Source organism: Rhineura floridana, chromosome 3 (genome assembly GCF_030035675.1).
Source record: "Rhineura floridana isolate rRhiFlo1 chromosome 3, rRhiFlo1.hap2, whole genome shotgun sequence".
In the NCBI taxonomy this organism is placed as follows: domain Eukaryota; kingdom Metazoa; phylum Chordata; class Lepidosauria; order Squamata; family Rhineuridae; genus Rhineura; species Rhineura floridana.
In genome coordinates, this window is record NC_084482.1 from 94,351,943 (window position 1) to 94,376,168 (window position 24,226).

At 40.3% G+C, this 24,226-nt stretch overlaps 1 protein-coding gene and 1 pseudogene across 2 annotated transcripts in view; one reads left to right on the top strand and one right to left on the bottom strand.

The window, feature by feature from the left end:
• Positions 1-572, bottom strand: part of LOC133381975 (uncharacterized) — a 37,659-nt pseudogene extending 37,087 nt beyond the window's left edge.
• Positions 1-24,226, top strand: part of PPP2R2B (protein phosphatase 2 regulatory subunit Bbeta) — a 367,792-nt gene that overhangs the window by 137,076 nt on the left and 206,490 nt on the right. The gene's annotated exons all lie outside the window — the stretch shown is intronic.

The following is a 24,226-nucleotide window of genomic DNA, read 5'->3' on the forward strand; positions in this document are numbered from 1 at the left end:
TTGTAAGCGAAGGATATTTACTGTTTCAAGGATTATCAGGTAAACATATTGAAGTGTTTAATAAAGTGCTATTTCAGTACTGAGCATTATTATTATTAAAGCTATTTCTATACTGCTTAATATATATATAAATCTCTAAGCGGTGTACAGAAGATAAAACATCAAATATTATAAAAATATACAATAAAACCACAATACAAATGCATACATAATACAAATTAACAAATAAATATGAAACAATTGCCTTGCACGTCTCCACTCAACATCTCTCAACCTCCTGGCTCCCACCCAGGACTCCACCCATCCACCCTGGCTCTCACCCAGGGTCCAACACACAGAAATCACCCCAAAGTCTCACAAGCTTCTCAGGGGATCCCAACAATGGCAAACAGAAGGATGTGGGGGCAGCTGGAGGCTTGGGCTGCCCCTGCTCTGGAAGGCGCCGCCGACAAGGAACCATTCTTGCCAAGGCAGCGTAGGTAGAAGTGCGGGGCGCAGAAGGCAAGTTCTAGGTGGCGGCATGAGATGAAGCTGGAGTGGCCCATGTTGAAATCCACCGAGTCCTGCGACATCACTATAGTCCATACATGACTACCACAGGAACTGCAGGTAGTTATGTTGCCAAAGTTTGTAACTACCTATTTTGGAATATGAATTTGTCCAGGTCATAATACTTTGATATACTGCAAACTGAGCCATTGCCCCAGAAGATCATCCAGTCTAAAATGAGATTCTGCACATGTGGCTAGCATTTGGCAGGCTAAGTGCAGAAAGCCAGCTTTGTGGTAGGAGCATACACAAAAGTTCTTTAATGGAAGACTTTTTAACTCTTGATTAAACTCTCATTCTGCATTATATGACCAGAACACCCAACAAAGCAACCTTTTGTTTACTGAATTGTCTTCTCTATTTGGATTAAGTATTTGATTTGTTTCTTGCAAATGTTTTATGTGATTGCTGTCACCCAAACTTTTTGCTGTTCCTGAGTTTTGTTATTGTTTGACAGGGAGAGGAAGATTGCATTTCTAAGTGGCTTTCTGCCTTGGCTGATGCTGGAAACCACAATCTCCAGGAGCCAATACAGTAAAATAATAATAATAATAAAATTTTATTTGTGAGTCGCCTATCTGGCCGAATTAACGGCCACTCTAGGCGACGTACAGTAACACAATAATACAAGATATAGATCAAAAACAGTCAATAATTAATCTAAAACCAATCTTCCAATTAATAACATCATAAAACTAATCCACCCCATTCTAGGATTCATTGAAAGCCTGAAGAAAATATTTGGAAAACAGATGGGATTTTTCTGAAAGCTCAAGAAGAAAGCTATTAAGCATACCAAGCCAACTGTAAATTGAGCTGAAGAGAGTTTGCCCATCAGTAGTTGCGGGGATGGTATTGTGGATAGTTGTCATACAAGCAAGTACACCGGGCAACAACAATAACAAAAAATTGTGCTCATTTATGTAGAGTTTTTCTCTCCAGAATGCCTGAAGATAGCATGCAAAAATGACAATAGAAAAGGTTCTTGCAAATCTCATATTTTATTTCAGAATTGTGGAAAATAGGGATGTTTAGGTTGTTAAGACAGAAGTGGTGTTGGTGTTGCTGTTCCCACGTGATCATCCGTCGGGAATGCTGGAGACATAGCAGCAAGCCTTGCCTGAGCCTTGGTCAATCTGTTGGGTAGGATCAAGCAGGCAAATGTTGTTCAGCTGTTCATTGGTTTCTTTAAACATTGGCTATTTGGCATCCAGCCAGCCAGATGTTTATATCAAACAGTTTGGATATGGGTTGTGAATGAAAGACTGGATAGAATTACAATGATTGCATTGCCAGAAGGCCACCCTGTGGCCATGAATGAACTGAGTGAGAATGTTGTAGCCCAGCACTTTGGTATTATTCAAAGCTGGTGTGAAATTTGTGTTTTGGCATATCCTTTTAATACACTTGCAGATAAGCTATATAAATATTGTTCACTGTTAGAAGTTATGTAGTCTTTATGTAAAACCTAGGAAATTACAAAAATGGAAGAATTGATTAGAATGGACTCTTCAAATTAAAGAAGTGGTGCAGAAGTATATATGAGTAAGGGGGCTTTTATTGGATTGTATTTGAATTGGCAACATGTGCAATTCATGAATTAGCTTTCTTTTAACTATTAATTTCAGTATAAAAGAACAATACTGTTAACAACATAAAGATTGTGCTTTTGCCTTTCTCCCTCTACAGTCCAGATTGCTGCCCTTTTCAATTCAAGGAATGTAAGATGAAACAATCCTTTGTAATTCTTACAATGCACCTATGAAGCATGTCATTATTGTTCCCATTCCACAATGAAGAACTGAAGAGGACAGAGAACTGGCTTAAACCAGAGAATAGAACTATCAATAAAACCACAGTTAAAATCCACAGAACTTAAAAAACCCAGTACACATAAGATATTTTATCTGTGTTTTATTGATAATTACGTAAAACTTCTCATAACAAACATAGACAGCTAAATTATATGTCTGGGTAGGCTCTTCCTGAAATAAATTTTTCAGCAGGCGTCTAAAACAATATAGTGAGGGTGCCTGTCTAATATCAATAGGCAGGGAGTTCCTAAGCATAGGAGCTGCCACACTAAAAGATTGACTATTTGCAAATGTGGAATGAACATCATATGGCACTTGTAAAAGTGCAATTTCCACAGATTGAAATTGTCAAATAGGGACATATAGGGTAATGCGATTCCTCTAGTAAAAGGTCCCAAGGCTTTAAGAGCATTCTATACCAACAGCAAAACTTGAACTTGGCCTGATACCAAATTGGAAGCCAGTGCAGGCTCTCCCTCCTGTCAGCACTCATGTTGCAGCATTGGGCACTAAGTGCAGTTTCCAGACTAACCGTAAGGGAAGCCCCACATAGAGTGAATGGTTTTAGATGTATATTGGACACCTAAGAAGTTCCAAGTCTAGTTTCCTTCCACTAGACCGCTCTACTGTTGGATACAAAAGGTATGGTGAATTGCTGGAATAATTTATTCCGCACACTGTCAATTCCACCAATATTTTCCTGTAACAAAAATTAACTTTGCCAAGTAAGTTTTACATTCCTGAGTGCTGACAAGTGAACTACAGTAGTGCAATTTGTAGCAGAAATAAAGATTCAGTAAGCATGTCAGGTTGCTGATTGCTAAAAATAGATTCATCAACTCTTCCTTCTTACACAATTTGGATATGACTGTTGATGGGGAAAAGAAAATAATTGGCTAGTAATGGTATGTTGAGCAACACATGCATCTATAGTGTAGAACTTATATAGCTGTTAACCTCCTGGTGCAGAGCAGTTTGGAGCCTCTGGGGTAGTTGGTGAGTGTGTGCACTTGAAACAGGGTTTTGTATAGGGTGGCACCAAATCTCATGCATTCAAAATTTGATGTTTTGAGGGGATTGTTTTTGATAAACATTTTGTATAATCTTCAAATATGAGTAAACTTCCCAAAATACCTGTGTCAACCCTGTGGCTTTATTTCCATGCTGCAGTCCTTGCAGCAAAAACTTTGCAGAGCACCATTAGCCAACTGGGGCTAACACAGGGATTAATAACAGTGGGCACAGTATCTTGGTGTCCTGGCTTGAAAGATGCTTTTGTGTCCTTAAGAACCATAGACAGAAGTAGCTGGCACAAGAAAAATGGTCTGTGCTGAATTTCTGCTTGTCACACAAGTCATAGATACTCTCTTCAAACATTTGCAGCCTTCCTTGCTTTCACTCTGCACTTTGTGTAATTGGTCCTTCTAATAATGATTCCAATGATGATTCATTATTAGAAGGACAGTGGGGCTATCCAGAAGAAAGATAATGTTTTCCAAATACTCTGGACCTCCTAAGGAGTCAGAAGTGTGCCTGTGAATTAATAGTAAAAGGGAAAAAAGACAAAAAGCTTAAAATGACCTAACGTGGCAGGACTGGCAGCCAGACTCAAAGAGCTCTTTAGTGCTACAGGAAACTGCCTTATACCAAGCCGGAATATTTGTCCATCGAGCCCAGTATTGTCCACTGGCAGCAGCTCTCCAGGGTCTCAGGCAGAAGTCTTTCACACCATGTGTGTGTGTGGGGGGGGGGAATGATGTCCTTTCCCCCTTTCTGCCCTTGTTCACAGTGATGCCTGAACAGAAGCACTGCCATATTTGATGTAGGATAGAGTTACCAGAATTCTGGAGGGTCTTGGTCCTTAGAATTCAAGACATACCTAGATCTTGCTGCAGTGTAAGATTCTGAGTACAGGTTTGCAGCAATGTTCTCCAAACTTCTGAGCCCTGCCATGAAATTCTGATGGTGATGGCACTGCAGCTTAGCTGATGAACACCTGGGTTCAATGTTCCACAATACAGAGTTTTTGGGTCTGTCTGTTATTTTCTGCAAGAACTCTTCTGTGTCTCCCTGGGCTCCTGCTGGGAGGAAGGGCGGGATATAAATAAAATAATAAATAAATAAATAAATAAAATAAGCTCAGTACGTTGTGTTCTCTGCTGCTTGTGAACCAAACTGTCCAAATTCTACTCCATTCCATAAAAGCACGTATGAATTTAAATCAGTTTTCTTCTCTAATATACGTAATAGAGCCATTAGGGTTAGTATCCCCTTCTGAGCAATTACTCTGTTGGGTTTTTGTTCCTTGCATTGTGAGCTTGATTTCTTGAGGGGAAACACTTTGCAGCAGTAGTAATTCCCATGATTTAGAGTTTTTCTTTTCCTCAGAGCAATTGCAGTTTTGCCACTCCACAAGGATAAGGAAAGGTCAGCACAGATATGCAATGAATAACATCCTGTTGCCTTGGTTTTATGCTGTATTAGGAAATGTTGACATAAAGGCTTAGTGGCTTTACAACTAGTCAGATAAACAGAGGTTAAGGGGAGGGTGAAGTGGGTGACACGATATTATTTGATTTGAAGAGGTAATGGTATGTGGGGGAGGGGAGGGAGAGGGCCAACCTCAAAGGGGTTAACTGCTATTGCCTTCTGTCATCATCCAAATCCAACTGTTACAAAAATATATTTTCCAACCCAAGGTTGGGTAAATATGCTGGGCATGGATGTAATGTGCATGTTATACTTATCATCATCATCCCTTAAAACACCTAGAAAAGAATTGGCTTTCTTGGGAAGTTTCTTAGAAGGATGTATGAAAGATTCTCTCTGAATTTGTATCCTTTTAAGTAGTTTGGTAGGATACTTCTAAAGAAAAGTGATAATTTTCCCCATCCCCAGCTCTCACTTTGGACACTAAATGACATTTTAACAGGCATGGTTTGGGTGGCTTTGATTGGCTGGCTGCTGCTGCTGGGTTTTGTGTGTGTAAGTAATTTGTCTCAAACATCCATCAATGGATAGCAACCTGTAGTACTAGCTTGTTGCCTTGGCAACACCCAGAAGGCTCTCTGAGCCCAGAATCCTAGAACGCTGGTCAACCTCTGCATAAAGTCAAATCGGGGAGGGGGGCTTCATAAAAGCAATATAAATAAAGTAGTAGCTCACAAACTCATGAACGTGATCAAATTACAGAGGCAAGACAGGTCATTTGCCTTGCATGATATGTATATCCCATTCCCTCTTTCTTTTGTAGCTGGAGCTATGAAAAGTGAAAAAGAGCCTCAGTCCAGTGTGATGTTGCAAGAAAATGGCAAAAAGGAAATTTGGGCATTTCCCCTTCTTTCTAATAAAGGTGAAATATCTTGTGGGATCTAATATATATCTTCTGCTGAAAACAATGCCAGCTGATTTCAAGGCCATGCTTTTATGGTGGTGGTGAGAAACCTCCAGCCTCTGGGCCTCCAAGGATGTTTCGGTCAAGCCATGCCTACCTGCCGTCAGATATGATGTCTAGTGTGGTACATTTAAAGATGTGGCTCCCTGCTGAAAGTGGAGTTTACAGGCACTGCCAATCAGCTGACGGTCAGCACTTGCAAAGCACTTTGTGTATCATGAGTTCAAAGCAAAGCTGGTCACCTGATGTCATTGTGTGTGCCATTTAAATGTCAAGTTGGACCCTGGAGATGAGGGAGGTAAGGATCTGATCTGTCAGCCACATTCAGTTCCCACCCCTGATTCAAGTTAAGGCCTTGGAAATATATATGCAGTGTCCGAAGGGCAAAAATTTCAGAGGCTTGACTGTCTAGAATGACTTTCTGTCTACCTTGTACTATTTTATTCCAACTCTTACATTCCTACTTGCCATCCAATTTCTTCTATGTGATCTGGGAGAGAGTCACTTTCCATTAATTTCAAGTTAATAGTTACACAAGTTAATGCCCCTTTGGATTGTGCCCATTGTCACCAAGAGTGCAGATGAATGGCATATCAGAGATTCAGTATTAGTTCTTGAGAGCCTTGAGCTGGATTGCTTCTGCATCAGAATTCTTTGGCGTTTGAAGGGAGGGGTCATAGCAAGCTACGTGCTGCCTTAAGTCAAGAGGAGGTGGAAAGAAGTTCAGCTTTCATTTGTGAAGTCCAAGAAAAGATTATGAATCAGTTTCAGGTTGGTAGTAAGTCTGTCTTTTTCTCTGAGGCTGAAGCATTGTGTGTGTGTGTGTGTTACGTGCCTTCAAGTTGACTTATGGTGACCCTATGAATCAGTGACCTCCAACAGCATCTGTCGTGAACCATCTTGTTCAGATCTTGTAAGTTCAGGTCTGTGGCTTCCTTTATGGAATCAATCCATCTCTTGTTTGGTCTTCCTCTTTTTCTTTACTCCCTTCTGTTTTTCCCAGCATTATTGTCTTTTCTAGTGAATCATATCTTCTCATGAGGTGTCCAAAGTATGGTAACCTCAGTTTCATCATTTTAGCTTCTAGTGATAGTTCTGGTTTAGTTTGATCTAATTGTTTGTCTTTTTCATTGTAGTTAAGTCACAGAATATTGGACCTTTGATTATTGCGTAGGCTCAGGGAGTACCATGCATCTTTGTGCTTATGGATAGTTTTCTAATGGCATTTAGACAGTTCATTCTTGCACATAGCTCTAGGTAATAGAGTTCACTTTTTATTTTATTGTAATATTTTCACTACTTAGAAAGACTTTTGCTGCACATGTGGTGCATAAAGCTGAGGGATATTATGGAGTCAGATATACAAATAATGTCTAATAGCTTTTGGGTACCTGCATATAATTTCTACAAGCCTTCAAGCTGTTCTTTTAGCAAGCTAGCCAATATTATGCCCCTTTTGGAATCTGTCCTTTCTGTTTTCCTCTATTCCAGAACACTCATTGGCACAACTGTCACATTAATCAGTTTGTTCTCCTTGCTGGTATAGCAAAGTGGCTGTTTAGATAACAAGCCATGGGCACTACTTTGAAGCAGCAGTAATTCCCGTGCAAAGGTAAATGTCTTGAACAAAAAGCTAATGAAAGAATTGCTTCACCCTTAATGACAGCAAACTTCTCAATTTGATCTTTGTTTTACAGCGTTTGGGTTGTCCTCTGTGCAGTCATAAAACACAGCTATTAACTGAGCCTTCTGAATATCTGAACAAATTACTGCAAGTTTCCTACGCTTGGTTTGGTCTCTGTCTGTAGTCTCTGAATAACAATAAAACATTAATGGAGATAAATACAGTTCTCTCCCTGATGTCTAGTTTGTCACTGGAATAACAGTTTCAAATATTGGAAGTGCATGAGTATATATGTGCTTGGACAGCTCAGCAAAAATATAAATCTGCTGTACTGAACATAGTAACATCTTGCATCACACACATGGTTAGGTACAAAATATAAGGAGAGGGTTAATATTACTTGCAAGGTCTATATTGATCATTGGATTGGAGAGGTAGAAGGAATAGTTCCAACATTTTAAATTTTGTAAAGAAAGCAGCCAGACCAGCCAGAGTGTTTTTCTTTAGTTCCATGCTGACAGCTTTGAGTGTCTCATGGGCTATTGGCAGTAAATGGGCATTTTGACATACACAGTAGATCACAGCGATACTTCAGTACAAGAATATGGAATACTGACAAATACTATTGGGTAGTTCATTTGGTGAAGGTGGACAATTAGGAAGTGTGCAAAGTGAGTAGTTTACAGTGCAGTCCTTTATACATAAGTAAGCCCCACTGAGTTCAGTAGGACTTATTCCCAGGTAAACATGCATAGAATTGCAGGAAGGTGTGCATCGGATTGCAGCCTTGCTCAGTAAAAATGAGCAGAGTTCAAAAGTCTGAGAAGACTAGCCTTCTACCTTGTTTTATGTAGATCAACAATGAATCTGAGTAAACAAATATTCATTCTGTCTCACTATCATTATATATATCATTATATATAGACCCAGCCAGTCACTATATCTCTTAGCCTGACCTACATCACAGGCTTGTTGCAAGGATATAATCAGGAGGTGGAAAGCCATGTTTGTATACCACTTTGAGCTCCTTGGAGGAAAAGGAGCAATAATAAATAACATTATTAAGTAGCCAAAATTTTTATCAGCTTGATGACCATCTGCACAAGAAGGCATGATGCTGCCCCTGGCACAGCTTGGCCTTTGTATCAAGTATGGAAGTTGATAGGGACAGAGCAATTGCCTTCCTCCTCTCCAGGTTCTTGGCATCACATGGCAAGTGTTGGAGGAAGCAAAGATCTTCCCATCTCCTCTCACTGCTGACAGGAATCCTGAGAGAGATAATGTTTGTGTGAAAGGCAGAAAGGTTAACACATGCACCATTCCTTGCAGATCGAACATTGACATCAGGCCTAAAACATATCATATTAAAACAAAAGCAAATCAACTCAAAAAGCTAAAAGCTCATTTGAATAAAAATGTTTTTACTTGCTGGTAGAAGGATGTTAATGAGGGGATTGGGTACTCCCTTCCAAAGAAAACCTATCTAACACCTGGATGCAGATTCTACTAAAGACATATCAGATGTTAGCAGGACAAAGAAGAAGAGGGCTTCCTTGAGAAGTCTCATACAGGAGGAGAGAGTCCTTCAGGTGACCAGTTCCCAAGCCACTTAGGACTTGATAGATCATAGGAACAGGCATAGTTGCCTAGTTATATGAGTGCACAAATTCTTTGAATGGTGTCAAAACAGTAAAGTCTGTCAGCTTCTGTTTTGGCCTCCCAGTAGAAGCAACTTTTATATTGCATACCTGTACCAATGGGACAGTGCAGGATGACTAGGATGCCCGGTATGCCTCTAAATGTATGGGAGTATGCAGTAGACTGGCAGAACCTTAATTACAGCTGAGCTTCTTTATTACCTGTTCCCTACTGGACATTTCTGGCTAGCAAAAAATGGGATACCAGATGTCTGCCTGTGATTTTCTTTGTCCTGAAGAGCAGTTTGGAAGGAGCCCTCTCAGCTGGAGAATGTAAATAACACGCATACCAAGGGTCTTATTGGTTTGACAGCAGCCAAAATTCCATAGATGGCGCTGTCTAAACGATTGTTACTATCTCCTTAGAATCATAAGGCGATGTTCATAATTAGATAGAGCTAGAAAAAAAACCTGTGCTTTTTTGATGCAGCTATACTTCTCCGAACAAGATTTTATAAATAGTGGAGAGCTTTGACATGCTGTGTTGGCCATATCTGTACCATGGATTGCATTTCAGTTTATCCCAGCAAGAGAACTGTGGGTTATATCTAGCTAAGTCCTGCTCAGAATAAACCCATTGAAATTAATGGGCTTAAGTTAGTCATAGACAGCTGGTATAGCACAGTGGGGAGGAGAGCCTGGCTGGGAGTCCAGAGTCTGTGAGTTCAAATCTCTGCTCTTGTCTCCTGGGTGTCAAGGGCCAGCTAAAGATCACCCCCACAGTGAGTGGCTCAGGCGTTAGGTGCCCTGCCACCTGTGCAGCCGTGGGCAAGCTGCGTAGTCCCAAGGAGTCCAGTTGCCCCCCAGCTGGCAGTTGCAGACAAGGAAGGGGCTGGCTTGTGTAGGTGTGGCAATCTGAGCAGGCCCTAGCCGGCTGGGGAGGACTAGCCTCAGAGGGAGGCAATGGTAAACCCCCTCTGAATACTGCTTACCATGAAAACCCTATTCATAGGGTAACCATAAGTCGGGATCGACTTGAAGACAGTCCATTTCCATTTTTTCCACGTTAGTCATATTCATTAATTTCAATGGCTCTGCTTTGAATATGACTAGCACTGAATACAATCCTGTGTGTGGCTAGTTCAGTAGAAACTAGACGAAGGTTGCAGTCCCGTGCACCTAGGAATAAGTCTCACTTAATTCAATAGACTTTATTCTGAGTAAGGATTGAACTGCATGAGTATTTGACTGCTGGACATATACCTGTGCTTGTAGGAACTATTGGGGCCACTGGTCCCTGAAAATACTAACTGTACATCTACCTAAGGTGCCTTGGACCTTCTGTTTTTTGAACTCCACTGTTCTGTAAAAATGCACACATCCATGCTGTATCCCAACATCGGATTCATCTGCTTCTTGCCCAGTGCAATGCAGTAGACCTGTAGCAGTGATGTGTGATCCTTCTTTGTTTCCTGCAGATTCAGCCACTGCTTTTTAACTGAAACTATACGTGAAATATCCTATTGGTATCTTTTGAATGGTGATGTGTTTGTGCATTTTTGTACATGAAGGAAGAATGCAGATGTTGTATTATTATTTATAAACTTGCTTGTGACCTGGTGCAATATAAAATTGACCTTTAACAGGCCCTATCTCTCTTTGTTGGCTCCCATTGGGAATTCCTTCTACAGAATGGCAACAGAATTGGGCCATTAGTTTGAAAAAGCAAATGCATGGAGTGGTATAAAAAATGCTGCAAGAGGCCTTCCATACTGATTTCCCAAATGGGCAAACCAGCTAGGCATCAAAATGCATCATGCATTTTTAATGACACAAGCATTCGTTGTCTCAACTTTGTCTTGTCATCTTGTTTGGACAGGCAAGAGCAGCTGCTACTATCAGTTAACATCAGGTTTCCACATGTGTGGGACTGCAGTGATTTGCTTCAGCAGAGTTAGTTCTGGTTTTAAAATAAGCAACAGTATGATCCACTGATGACTGATCTAGACGCTCAGTTAGCAAGAGAATAAGATTTGGGAGCCTTTTCCCCCTTTACCGAGTTTGCTTTGCAGCTATACAATAGTAGCTCAGGCTCCTTGGCTCAAATCTGCCTCAGAATATCTGGTTCCTCCAATACACGAGGAAAGGCCCACACTCCGGTAGGGGATCCTCTGCCACACCGCAGAGGGTACTAGTCAGGTTGTTCCTTCTTCCTGTTATTTCTGCCTGTTCATTTACCTTTGGAGAGCAAGTGGTAACCTCTGCATGCCTTCTCTCCATGGATCGGACCCAGAGGCAAGCAGATGGGTTGCTATAGCAGGTGTAAGGAAAAGAAGGTGGGGACACACTTGGAGAGTTGTTCTTCCTGAGAGCATCTTGCCTCCCAAAACCTAGAGTCAGCACTAAAAGCAGAGTCCATGAATACATACTCTATAGATCAACTAATCCTTCTGTATGTATCCAGTGGCTCAGAGCCCTCTGCTTTGATGTATGTGGGTCCGTCCCCCCGAGACGTGGTTCAGAACTGGCCATGTTTACTTAGCATCTAGTAAAGCATCTGGTAAATTTAGGTCTTCGTTCAATACTAAGGTAACATGATCCATTTTTCCCCATCCTGTTTTTAATCACTATTCCAGTACATTTCTTGGATCTGATAATATTCAGGACAGTCCAAGAGAACATGATTCTGTCTTTATATTGTCTCGAAGGAGTGCCAAAATTCTAGAACAGATGGAACACCCTGATGTTTAACAGTGGTTGGTTGGTAACATCTCATTCATGGCTAGTTTTGACAGTCAAGATGATAAGATCCAGTGCAGGGTAATGAGAGTACCTGGGCCTCTGGAGACATTGGGACTCACCATCCCAAAAGTGATAGCATATGTTAATGGGATGTTTGTGTTTCTAGTTAACATGTATTACCCATGATATTTAGACTCTTTTGGGAAGGGAAAAATGACAGGCTTGCTGACATGTATTGAACTCTCATCTCATTTGCACAGAATGGATATGCACATTCCTGAGGCCCAGACTTGCTCCCCATCATTTGTAGGATCTCACTGCTGGGGCAAATGCCTGAACTGGCACTAAAGATCAGGTGGGGAAAAAATGTGTTCTGTACTATCAAGGATGAATTTTCTTGTAACCTAGGCTTCTTCAATATAGATTCTCTTTCATCAAGTTGCTTGGCAATTTGATGTAATGATTTCATTAAAAGTACAATGAAAGACACAGAGCTTTAACAAATCAATGAAGGGAGTTATGTCAAAAGCTACCTATTCTGTTTCCTAAAAGTGAGAATTAATACCAAACCCTCTCCTCTTATTTATTATTTAGTGGAACTAAATGGTCTGAGAGTAATGTTTAGAACAACCAACTGCTTAAGTTTGCTTAAGGTTCTATATTAAGAGTAGCTTGGATGTTTTCATGTTCTCACTGAGAAGTGGTTCTCCTTTAAGAGGCTTTGCCTGTCTGTATGGCCTCTTTATTCAGTGATGTTTTCTGAAATAATCCTCTAATAGAAGCACTTATTTCAAACAGTGGGTGTATATTTTACAGTGAGTTTCAACCATGGTAAGGAGTTGGCAATTTAGGATTGCGACATGCATTTCCATCAAGCACACGCAACTGACCTTTGAGATTCCATCCAGATGGCAAATAGTACTTGGTTGGGAAGTGAAAGTGCCAATAGATCTTCAGACGCTTTTATAAAAGCAGCTGCTGGGGAGTTGGAAGGAATGACTGGTTCCAGAGAGTGCTGTATTTTTAGTTTTCTGTTTTATGATGGGATAGGGATGCATCATCTTATTGGCAGCAAATCACTAAATGCATTATTTCCATCCATCTGCTTGTCTGTTCCACACTCATGCCCCTCATTTGGAAAATAAGAAATATGTACCAGCAGCTATTATTAGCTAAATCCTGCAGCAATCTGCTATCACAGATGGTATTCTGAGCTTTTGAGGCTCAAAACCATAGAAACTCATTACAAATAAAGAAATAAAATGGTGTGATCCTTCCCGGTGCAGGTGCAGGTGCTGCACCTGCAGGGTTTCCTCTAGGGCTTGATGGAGCCCTCTCTCTTCCTTCTGCTGCCCCCATCCCTGCTTACAAATGAAGGGAATGTTACAGGCCATTACAGGGAATTGCAGGGCCGTGTGTGCCTCTAATATCACTCTTCAGTCCTCCCCCTTCAATCATTATATATAGAATTGTGTTTTTCAAAAAAAAATGTGTTGGGAGTAGTAGTTGCGTTATAAATGCACACTACATCACCATCAAGTGATAAGAATCTGCTTTCTGTATCATAGTAAAGGCATTCATAGTAAAAGCGTAAAATAAAAGGAAAGGTGGGAGAAATACCTGTCAGTAGAAAGGAGATGGCCGGATACTGCTTGAAAAAATACTGAAAAATTGAAATTGGTTCATAAGGGATAAGAATGACAGTTGACCTCATATTTCCTACTGGGAGGAAGGGCGTGATATAAATCTAATAAATAAATAAATAATGTATGTTGGATCCAACTAGTCACCATTTCTTTTGTAGGGCTTGCCCTGCTTAATTACTAGCCCAAAGAGTGGCCTTGCTGGATAAATTGCTCCCACTTGGCATAAAGCTGCACATGGGAAATAAGCGTTTCAGTTAAGTCAGCTGTACTTTATAGCAGTCATTTATGAAGGGAGGACACTTGCTGGGTTTCTGCCCTTCAGAAATTCATTTTAGAATAGGTTCAGCAAGAAAGCCCTTTTATTCCACTTCACAAATGCTATGTGTTGAAATCTGGGGCTTGTTCCATATGCAGATCAGCCACTTATTTTCTCCATATGATCTCCCGCATGTATGTGATCTCATGGAGAAACATCACTGTGAACCAAAATAAATGGGTGGCTCACACACACAAAGAAGGTGTTTCAGTTCACATACACACACAATCTCAGCCTCTTGCAAATACAAAGAAATGCCACTTAGAAGCTTTTTATTTTGGAAGTGAACAGTTGTTACAGCTTATTGAACTAAACTGAATTGTCTTCAGTTGACATTCCTGGGTTGGTTCTCACAATGGAGAAATGGAGTGCATGCAGTGGGGCACATGACTGCAGTAATATGCATACATAATGTGTACATCCATATGCCTAACTTCTTTGATCCTTCCATCTTATAAAATGTTTAGAAGAAATTGGGCATGTCATACTTATTTACTTCCTTATATTTCTAGCCCATCTTTCTGTTATCATGGAACCCAAAGCAGTGTACATGCAGTTGCCAGGTGATCGCCCATCCAGGCACTAACCAGACCTGTTATTTATTTATTGCATTTATATCCTGGCTTTCTTCCAAGGAACTCAAGATGGCATACATGTTTGTCCCCATCTCCATTTTATCCTCACATCTCTGTGAGGTAGGTTAGGTGGAGACACAATGATTGGCCCAGGGTCACCCAGTGAGTTTTGTGGCTGAGTGGGGATTTGAACCCTGATCTCCCAGGCCCTGGTCCACCACACAAACCACTTTGCCACACTGGACCTGCTCTCAGACCTGCTTAGCTTCATCAAGGTTGTGGTGTCATGTGCCTTCACACCATACCCTAGTTTGCTCATATGTCCAATGCATATAATATTTATTTATTTATATGTTTAATGTATAGTTGCATACATGGCCTGAATCCCATGCAGTATTTCTGACCATATGAATCAGCCCTTTAATGGGCTGTCTTGAACCTGGAAGTTTACAAATTCATATTTGTGAAGTATTTCAGGATTTTTTTTTACTCTCTCTGTGTATGTTATACTCTGTTGGTATAAAACAGCCCTTGCTCTCAACCTCTTTTGTGATGGAGAAATTACTAGATTTCAGGTTGACCAGTGTGGTGTAGTAATTAAGGTGCTGGACTACGACCTGGAAGACCAGGGTTCGAATCCCCACAAAGCCATGAAGCTCACTGGGTGACCTTGTGCCAGTCACTGCCTCTCAGCCTCAGAGGAAGGCAATGGTAAACCACCTGTGAACACCGCTTACCATGAAAACCCTATTCATAGGGTTGCCATAAGTCAGAATCGTCTTGAAGGCAGTCCATCTCCATTTTCATCCATTTAAGCTAAATCGTGCAATCTTGGGAGCTTGTGTTCCAGCACCATGGACAGCTCAGTGACTGAGATAATTGTAATTCCTGGCCTGTCTAGAGCACAGGACAGAAATCGAATTGATAAAAAACCTTCAGGGCTCTACGCAGAATGAGGCTTCCCTTGGAATATAATGAATAGAAAGATCTGTGGTGGAAAGGGAAATAGAAATGTCCCCCATGATTAAAAAAAATTCTTCAGGGACAGAAGCCATGGACCATCATATGCCCTCGTCATTGGCAAAAACATTCATTGCCCCAAAATAAATGCTTTTCAGCTTATATTGAGTCTCTTGTAACAGGAAGATATTCTCCTTCAAGCACTCCTGAGTATGCACAGGTTTCAGTGCTTTTTTGTTAGGAATAGATAGATCAGACCAATTCTGGTTCATTCCACTTCCTGTGAGAGTATGTGTGAGAGAGTGTTTGCGAGAGAGAAAGTCCATTCCGTCCCATTTCTCCACTAATGTGCATATTTTTTTTAAAAAATCAATTCATACAAAATTCTGTTCCCCCCCTCCCCAATGAAGAAATAACTCGCTCTTATAAAGTGGTCTGAGAACTGCCTTTTAACTCTCCACCCTCCTTCATGGCAGTTAACAGTACTATTCTGAAACTTATTTTTCTGTATCCCTTATAGAGTTAATAGCTGCTTGCACTTTGAAAACTGAAACTTTAAATGGCCCTTGGTAATGACAAGTGTGACAGGTATGTGACAGGTTTGCTGCTGCTGTTGTTGTTTTTTTAGTCTGAAGTTCTTTGCATTGTACAGAGAATAAAATGAGCTCTGTAGCCTCTCTGGGGCAGTAGCCGTCTTTGCTGTGATGTCAGATTTAAAAAAGAAACCCAGGTTTCAAAGTGGTAGCTATTCCAAGCCGCTATTAACTCTGTAAAGGACACAGGGGAAAGGTTTTAAAGCATGGCAGGAACTATGCTAGGGAGTTGCTCCAAGGAGCAGTTAACTGCTTAAAATAAACATTTCTTGGTAAACCTCACTGGATTCACTGCAGTGTAGATTCCTCATGTGAACTGTGCTCTGATCCATGCATCATTCTGAATGTTTTCTGAGGAAGTCAAACCCAATGAATACATCTCCCCAGCCCATGTTACCACATTCATGATATCATGTTCTGCCAAACTACTGAGAGTATCCCTGATCCCTAGTGTTCTGAGCAGGATCCTGTGTTGGCAGATTCTCTAGTTAAGCGTAGAATAGCTTAGAACTTTCTTCTGCTTTCAGTAGACTATCTGCTGCCATGATCCTGTTGAATACTCCTGCCCAAAGACAGCACTGGGAACTGTTTCACCCATAGATGAATTCCACAAGGTCAGGCTGTTGAGGCAAGCTTTGCTCTGAAGGAACAGAACTGACAGAGAGAGAGAGAGAGGGAAAATGACTCAACCAAAACATGTTTTTGTGGTTGGCTAGGCGTAATTATAAAAAACGATTTGCAACTGTCTCCACAAAGCCTTGACCTGTCTCTATAGGATTCGCACAGCATATGAACACACTTGGGAGCTAAGGCTGTGTCTGAGGCTGAGGAGTAAGTGAAAATACTGTGCTGAAGAGTTTGGATCTTGATCTATTATTAAGAAACATGCTTCTCTTATAGCAGAGATCTTCATTTTAATGATGCATGCTAGTAAATTCTAACTTTCTACAATAGATGTTTCCACAAATAATTCAAACTGGAAATATATTTGTACAATCCATTATTGGCATGAAAAAATATTGTTGAAAGGATCATGAGATAACATAGTCTAACCCCTTTTTGTTTTCAATGTAGTTTTAAAAGCTTAAAAAGGTGCACCTAAGTTATATACCTTCCCCTGTCATCCCTTCATTTGGTGGGAAGGAAGAATAAGATTTATTTATTCTATGAAATAAAGAGTTGTTGTTACCTTTGGTTCTGTTCCTGTTATCTAGTTGTTCAGTTATTGCAACAAGTTCTTCAAGCTTTCAGGGAAAAGGAATTACAAGATTTGCATACAAATCCATGATTGGAAGGTGACTTCCAGAATTCATTATATGGTAACATGTTTCCTAAGAATCTGCTCATTTACAAAACAAGACAGTTGAGATGATCCCCAAGTTCTGATGGCAGAAATTTTATTTTAGTATGATTATATTGATATGGGACTAAATGCCAAATCTTATTAATTATACTTTTTAAAAAATAACACGATAGGTTCTTATTTGCAAACGAATGACCCACTGGTGAATATCAGTGATTCACAAAATAATACAATAATAAAACATTCCAATACAATATTCAATAAAACATGTACACCGAGCACAAACTGAAGTTACTTAAGAACTGACATTATTGGATCAACAGGTGGAAAATGTTAAGAAACACTTATAATGTTACCATAATTTCTCCATTCCCCCTCCCCTTGTCAGATAGAAATATCTCATAGCTGAGGAAGCAGAGTGGGTTATCTTAGAAAAGGTATCCGTTAGTGGTACAGTGTAATGGGTACTAGTCCTTTAAAAACTTGATTATCCTAGTAGCATTGAAGACTATGTTTTGCTAGGTGAGTCAGTTAACAAAAAAAAGGTACACACTGTCTAGCATGTTGAATGCAGAAAGTGCCAGCTGTCCTTCTTAGTTGCCAAGCCCAACAGTTTCTCTCTTGGTAGTGATAATTGTAGATATAAAAATCTCAACATATTGGAACTGTTACTGTGAGAACATTGTGAAATGAGATGAACAGAATATCCATATAAATGGAAGACTTGAGGTACTGATTGTACTGTTCATATTCACTTTTTATTTAAGTGCAACCTACTCTTGCTGAAACTAAATGGGATTGCTGCACAACACCTAACTTGCAGTGGAACACATTATTACTAAAGGTTTTTGCTTGTGTATTTGGGGTCTAAATGAGACAAATGTGAATCAGTCTTGGGCTATGTGGCTGTCCTTAGAGAGGGTCAATATCCTCATAGGTCTTTCAATTTTTTTTCAGCGATACAATCATGCCTCCATCCCATATTAAAAGGAGGAAAGAAGTGGCTGTCAAATGCTGCTGTATTTTAGACCTGTGAGTCGTAACTTAATCTCCCTTGGCTTTTTTTGTCCTTCCTCCATTTTCCAACCTCATGGCTATAACTTCCAAGCTAACGTAATCTTAGGACAGAGAGAAATACCTCTAGGGATTTCAGAACTTGAATTGTCCTTTTATGTATGTGTTGGGAACCTCTGGCACATGAGCCTCATTAGGCCATCCAGGCCTCCTTGTTGGATTGGAAAAACCATTTTGGGCATGCTATGCCCACCTGCCACTCACCTGATAGCATATGATGACTGGTACAGGTCAGGTAAGCCATAGCTGCAAAGGAATAATTGGGACACTTGGAGTGAACTCCTTATTTTTCTTTTTGCAGCTGTGGCTTGCATTTAGCACAGTTTACATTTGGTCCAGAAAGACTTGGAGCAACATTCATTTAATCTATTCTGTAAAATTGCTTGCTCCTTTTGGCTAGATTATAAAAATCTCTGTCAGCATCTAAGGGCTAAACATAAATTGATATAATGTAATGGGGAAAAAGATATTTTTGGGCTTGGAAATGGAAGACGTGGGAGACAGAAGTCCAAAGACTTTAACGTAAAGTCTCAAGATTGGCCAATATGCAAATTGGAGTGTTACAGAGAAAAGTAGAAGGGTGTTGATTAGCTATGCAGAGAATTATGTATGCCGAGGGGGGGGGAAGCTGGAGACCAACAGATGGCAGATAAAACCATGTGGCCAGACAAGAGGAAGTGTGATCACACCTAGTTTGGAGAGAGAACCATATCATGAAATTGCCAGAGAATTGACATGCATGTGAGAATCTAAGAATACACTTGAGCACAAGGGGGGGGGGATCAAAATACCAGAAAAAAGTTGGCAATGCCAAAGGGTGCTAGATCAAAATGTTTAAAAACTGTTTTTAACATTAAAAGCAAGAAAGTGGGATACATTTTTTTAGAGGGAGAGTTAGGCCCAATGACCAATGCCAAGGGGAAGGAAACTTTCATCTATAAGGAAAAGCAGAGTATTTTCATTTGCACACAGTAAAAACTGCCAAAAGGACGATGGGCTTCTCCATAATGCTTTTTATTCAGAATTCATCCTGATTTGGTTACACAAAGCTTACACACTGGTTAGACTAGGTCTGGTCTTTATTTATTATTTATTTTATTTTATTTCAAATATTTATATCCCACTCTTCTTTCCTATAATAGGGCACTCAGGATGGCTTACAATAAAATCGAACACATACATAATAAAATTATACACAATAAAGATCACAAAAACATTAAAATAAATTAAAATACATAAAATACAATTAAAATTATACACACACACACACACTCACTCTCTCTCACACACACACATTCTTTACTGAGCATTCATCCTGAATTGCTTCAAATTATAGGAAGCCAGATTTTGGCTAAACATTGGGGAAAACTTCGTAACTGTTAGAGCGGTCCGACAATGGAACCAATTACGTAGGGAGGTGGTGGGCTCTCCAACACTGGAGGCATTCAAGAGGCATCTGGACAGGCACCTGTCGGGTATGCTCTAAGTTGGATTCCTGCATTGCGCAGGATGGCCTTAAAGGCTCTTTCTAACTCCACTATTCTATGATTTACACATCTTCCTGTTAGTCGTTAATTCATACCACTCTTTTCATTGCATTTCCCTGTTGCATTCCTAATCTCAAAAGTCTGTTGTTTTAAAGAGTGGCTTGTTGCACTGGGTCAAAAGAGAGCTTTAATCCCCTTTAAATGTGCAAACCTAGTTCTGGTATGCACTTGAATCCCTGTCACAAAATACTGACAGTCTAGATGTACCCTATATCTTGTCATTCCTGAAATGATCCTTGGTACGAGAGACTGTTTTCCTCAGGTGACCTTGAAATCAGAAGGAAAGGAAAACATTTTGACATTGCTTCTTCCTAACCCCTTTATTTTTCACTTCTTGAGCTCTTTTTCTTGAGACTATCTGATTCTTTTTTTTCTCCTCTACCCTTTGTGCTCTCCTACACTTCCCCCCCGCTTTTCTTGTTCTTCCTGATGCCTGTTTCTTTAACCAGTATTGAATTCCCAAGATTCTGTTCATACACGTATCCGTAGTGAAACCTGCACATGACAAATGAGTTTCATGCTTCTTCCTATATGGAACTTATTTCTGTGTTGTATCAAGGAACTTGTCAAACAGCCCTTGATAAAAGCATCCTCCATTAGTGCGGCTCCTTTGAGTATGCAAAATATAGTGCACAGGAACTTGCTTTAGAAAGAGAGTGCCACCGTTAACTGTATGCACAGCTGGTTTTTCCTATATATGCAGGGATCCATGCAGAAACAAATGTTGGCTTCTTTCATTTGAAACATAAAAGGTCTTTTATTACAAAAATTGATTTTTTTTTCAATTGAATGAAACTGATTCAGCTGAAGAGTCTTATTTTAAAAATGGCAACACTGCTTAAGTTTAGGAATGTCCTCTCTTTCTTTTGTCACATTTTAATATTGAGCATGAAGTTCTCTAATTTCAGAAACTGCCAAAGATGAAGCAAAACATCCTGTTGTGCTGCTGTGTTGGAACTGAATGTCAGGCAAGAGTTCACATGGAAGGCTGTATCTATACATGCTGAGAACAGTCCACACCCATGCTGCCTTGAGGCACTTAATTGATCTCTAGAACACAAAGCAGAAAACCTTGTGCTTGCATTCAAGAAATAGTCCTCAAACACAGCTCTCTTGATTCCAGCCACTTCTTTTTTAAAATGCACTTTATAGATGCGTAGCATATGTAAATATAGATATCGCTGTTTGTCAACTGATCACTTGCCATAGCACACATATTGCCATGTTGTTAGCTGTTCATTTGTAGCTTCCGTCCACATAATGAGGATAACAATTGTACCAAGGGTTTTTTTTGTGACAGTACTCATTGGTATGGAGTACTGGCACCTCTCTTTTTACTGCTCATGCCGGCCATTTTGTGCAGGCATGCCTGGTACCTTTAACAAGGTATGAGCACCGGCACCTAATTTTTTACCAAAAAAGTACTGATTGTACCACATGTCTACATTAATCAGAAATCTGGGACATTGGAGACTAGCAAAATTCTCTCATCCCATAGGCAGATGTTCCTATCACGTAGTCTTATCCGTCTTGTGCTGGTGTGCCCACTGGGATTATGTTATCACTTAGCAAATGGTTGTTGATATTTACCTTGCATATGTCAGAATGGAAACTACTTTGATTTTGGGGGGTAGACTTGAGTCCTCCTCTCTCCCCCCCCCACCCACCAGTTGGCAATAGGCTTGTGGGTCATAGTTAAAGTACAAAGGTAGGACAGAATGCACAAGCTTGCTCCTGTCTAGGCATTAACCTTCTGCACTTTCTATTTTAAACTTCTTCATACGGTGAGACAGCACTCTTAAATCTTTTCATGATATCCAGAAGATAAGATTATTACTCAACCTCATTGGAGAACTATATCTAGCGTTACTACTTTGCTTTCAGCACCTGCAATGCATCTAGCCCGGCCTTGGGAGTTAAAATTCTAAGGGACAGATATTTGCATCCTTTTCTGTTTGAAATGCCTATATACAGAATTGCCATGGGATTTTGTTTGTGCAAATTCATAACTTAATTCCTTATATCGCTTCATGGTGTGTTTTTCAGCCACTTGGCACCTAGAAGAAAAGGCAAGTATTCTCTTCTTATCTGTCCTGGTTGTTCAAGATACCTCTGCAGGTTTAAATGTTTGTTTGTTTGTTTTGCTATCTCCTAAGTTTAGTGCAAAGGTGCTTGTTCACGTTGATGGGTGATTCAGTGATTAGTTTGTACCTAGGCTTCTCCACATGCCACAGTCTAGTTCTCTCCATTAAAGACGGTACCTCTGGACTCAAACCTTTTACTGCCTGTTTGTTGATTTAACTTGCAGCAATTCTCCAGGTTTTCCTTAATCCTCTCTGGGTTAATTAATGGGCACAGCTCAGTTTATCATATGACCATTGCATAGACAGGTCATTTCTGCCATCACCTAAGTGAGCATGAAAGCCAATCTAGGTGCTACATGACAGATGTGTGTAACAGTCTCCTGGTGGTTGCAGTCATGAATGGAAGGATCCAAGGTTTGGGCTGGGGGGGGAGATGCTATATCCGCCCCTTGTATAGGTACAAAACAGCTTGGAGGGCAATCTTGAGCGGAAAAATTGTAAGCTGCTCCTCTCCTGCCAGCCTTCTGCTAAAGATTATCACCTCCCACCACTGATTTTAATTTAAAAGCAAGGTTGAGAAATAAATACAGACATCAGCTCTGTAAAGCTGTTTGTCCCTGGAGCACAAAGAAAACAGGAGAGAATTTGATAACTTTTTTCATTACTGAGATTTTGGTTTTGAAGTGCTTACATGATTTTAGTATGACTAATGGGAAAGTCAATCTCAGGTAGCCAGCAGGAGCAGTTGCTGAGAGCAATGGTATAGATTTCAGATGGGGAACTCATAGCTCTCAAGTTGTTGTTAGACTCCAACTCCCATTAGTCCTACCCAGCATGGCCAATGGTCAGGGATGATGGGAACTGTAGTCCAGAAACATCTGGAAGCCCACAGATTTCCCTCCCTTGGTCTAAATAGGTCTTCATTGCTATCTTGTTCCCCTCATTGTGCTCTGGTTACACATAATGCTAAAGGTATAATGGTCAAAACTGAGATTATGGGCAAATTATCCTTACTCCCAAAACTCTGATCTGACAGGAAGAAGATCCGAGACTGAGTTTTCATTTTTTAAAACTAAGTTCTAGCCATTCCAAAAAGAAACTTATGAAGCAAAATGTGCATGTACCCTTCTAAGCAATTTCTGTGAAATGAGCTAGTGTTGCTGCTCCTGCCTGTCCATGTTTTTAGCCAATGAGTGAAATCAGAGCTGTGATTGAAAAGTGAGTTGTTTTGGACACTAGACAGTAGGAATCCCTGAGATCCCAAAGAGCTTCTGTTCTCCCACTCCTTTCTAGTGTACTTTTCCTGCTTCTGTTTTATTTTCTAGTTGCCTTTGGAATTTCTGTAGTTTGCAGGATGTATCTTTCCTGTGGTGGGTTCCTCTGAGATCAAGTACACTCTAGAAATTATTTTCTGCAACTACTACTATACAATAAGTGCAGGTAGATATTAAAGAATCCCCTCCTCAAATGGGAAGTGCAAAATGTGAAAAGTTGCAAAGAGACTTAGTCCAGGAGCTGATGTCCTGGAATTCATTAAGAATTATAAATACTTAATTTACCGTATAGTACAGTGGTATACATGTCTACTTCAGAAGTAAGTCTCTTTGTGTTTAATGGGGCTTACTCCCAGGTAAGTGGATACAGGATGGCAACCTAGACTTTGGTTTAGGACTGGCATTGGGGAAAGTGGGGTTCTTGTGGTTTCCCACAGCTGACTTCCCACTGTAAACATGAAGTTGTGGGAGGGGGGAAGCAGCAATGGCTGTACTCTATCTTATTTAGTGTTATGCCATGCTATCCATAGTGGCCATTTTGTAACTGACGATCACAGCAGTCTCTCAAAATTCAAAATGTGCCTTCTGGTCCAAAACAGTTGGTGACCCTTGCTGCCCTGGGCTCCTACTGGGAGGAAGGATGGGATATAAATCTAATAATAAATAAAGAAATACTGTAAATAAATTAATTAGTCTATGACATTCCCTATTACATTATTCTATTTGTTCATTTAGGAAGTAATTTTGTAGACTCCTTTGGTAGATTTAGAGCAGAACTCAGTGTAATAAAAAGTGCTTGGTTGTCACCAAACATGAATTCCTTGTGTTGTCTCACTAACTAAGTCTTGTAGAACACAATGCAATCATTATTTAAAGTCTTTTTTTAAAAAAATGCCCACTCTTTAACCAAAAAGGCTGTCCCTGTCCTCAGTCTTAAATTATTCCAAGCTACACAGGAAGTGGATTGGACTGTGAAAGACCAACCCAAATTGTGTTTGCATTTTGACAAATGTGTAGGGCAATCCAATATCTCAGAGAGGAGGTCAGGTCTCCTGCTCCCCTGGTGCATTCACTGTATGAAGCCCTTGGGAGTG